Raw genomic sequence first — 2,500 nt, 5'->3', positions numbered from 1 at the left:
GAGGGGTGTCCTGCGATCGGGGTGGGGAGCTCTACCAGAATCACCCGCCAAACTTCACCGGGGGCGTCTCCCGGCGCCCCTGCGCTCGGGTGACGAACAGCGCCCCGGGCTATCCCGGGCGCCCTATGGCGTCCACCTTCGATCGGAAGGGTGATCTCGACTCGGGCTGAGGCGGGCCACAACAATCCGCGGTCACATCGGAGCCGTCCAGGCTAACGAGGCCCCGGCTCACGGGTAACCCATGGGGCTGGACCGGGAGTCCGCCGTTAAAGAAGAAAGAAATGTAGTGCAAACCAGAACCAGTTTTTTTTATTTATTTTATAACTCGACTAATAATCGTCACAAAATTATAAACTTGGTACCTACGGATAGCCCTGGGCCCAACCTAATACAGGATGTCCATAACTATGCGCTAATTAAATAATTAATGGGTATTAAGGTCGGTCTTAGTAAATTGCTATATAAAGTCTAAGACCAGAACCAGTATTTTAAATTTATTTTATAACTCGGCTCCTAATTGTCACAAAATTTAAAAATTGGTACCTATGGATAGCCCTCGGCCCTACCTAATACACCGTGTCCATAACAATGTGGTAATTAAATATTTACTGGGCGTTAGGGTCGGTCTTAGTAAATTGCTATATAAAGTCTATATAAAATTTTACGAATTTAAAAAAAAAATTCCTACCGTCAAAAATAGCGACGCCTAGACCACCACACCTGTTCTGACGTTAAATCCTACTTGCACACACGTGTGGGAATAGATTAGATATCATCTAGAGATAGAATTCCTAATTATTTAATTAAAATAGAGACTCTAGATTTAATAGTTGTGTCATAGTTACATTAAGTCGAATTAGCGAAGCGGAGGCGGGAACTAGATTCTAGATCTAACACTTCGATTGCGATGAAAAAAAAATAGCTTTATTTTAAGGCCGACAAGGCAAATACGGTTTAATTAATATTAAAGAAATAAGTCCGAACACCTACCTTAAGCGAATCATCTACACAACACATGACTAGAAATAATACACGTCCACACGAAGAGCGATTGAAACGGTGACTGCAACGGTGAAAACTTGTACGACGGAAACATGGCGCCTAGGTTATGCCTACTTCCGGTCTGATGAAAATTTTTAATTCATTTTAAATTTTGCGCTCTATTTCGTCCGCGCTTGTCCACTTAAACTCTACAGAAAAGATAGTCTATATAAAAATAATTCCTAGAAGACAATTTTATGAGAGATCACCCACATTTATTTACCCTGCCTGTCTACCTTAGGGTTAGAGTTTGAATTTTTCTAGATTCAAGCCAAATATGCCGTGTCGATTAAACGACGACGTACATAACAGAGCGAAGACAATGAATGGTTCCTTAATTAACTATAATTACGGTCCTAATACAACTACAATTCACCATAGTACTAATATGTATGTGTATTGTTGTTTTGGGAGTTCTGTCATTACATTTTAAATTATAAAAAAAACGGGTTTACGATACACTTCATTACGCCGCCGATCGTGGTTTTAGATTTAAATTTGGTCGGATTCGGTTTATTATTAATTTATATAATACTTTATACATACTTTAATTCATTAAATACATTTATCTATGTATTTATTTCATTAGTTAAGTATTTGTTTAACTAAAAATTATCAATTTAAGGCATAACAATTACAGAAAACGATTGTATTTGAGATAAGTCTTATCGAACCATTTAGTAGCTGGGTCGGTTTATTATTAATTTATCTAATACTTTATACATACTTTCACTCATTAATTACATGTATATATGCATTCATTAAATCATTTAAGTATTTATTTCATCAAAAAGTATCGATTGAAGGCATAACACTGATAGAAAACGATTGTATTTGAGATAAGTCTTATCGAACCATTTAGTAGCTGGTTCGCGGGTCGGTTTTATTCCTTAACTCTAGATTTAAGTCTATCGTGTTTAATTTCAATTTAATTTATCACAACTTTTAGATTTTGTACTAGATTAAGCTACATTGAAGCTTATTTTTCACTATTTAATCAATAGAGGATATTATATAATATTTTTAAGTCTAATATTACGCAGCCGTTTGTTAAATCTAGTTTTACAACGACGACTCGCGCGATTTCGGTTTGGTTTTAAAACTTAAGTTCATTGATTCTTAAAATATATATTCCAGTTAGAATAGAACTGAATACGTACCACATGATGTATACACACGTTTGGGTTATTTATTTATTTTAAATTTAGTTTATTATGACCGATCGTAATTAACTTTGGCGATACCGGGCTGATATGTCTTATCGACCGGAAAACTACTGTCCCTTCGGTCGACTAGTTGGTCTTAGACGGCATTACCGAGGTTTGAAAACTCTTACACCGTGTTTTTATTTTCACATAGATCCTATATTTTGATACCAGTCATTCGTTTAAGTTTAAATTAGAAAACGTGAAATGTAGTTTATTGGAAACACTAATGTTTTTAATTTTGTACAAAATAA

This window comes from Physella acuta, unplaced genomic scaffold, assembly GCF_028476545.2.
Source record: "Physella acuta isolate Inbredline_101_S28 unplaced genomic scaffold, ASM2847654v3 ptg002626l, whole genome shotgun sequence".
NCBI lineage: Eukaryota > Metazoa > Mollusca > Gastropoda > Physidae > Physella > Physella acuta.
This window is presented reverse-complemented; position numbering follows the sequence as displayed.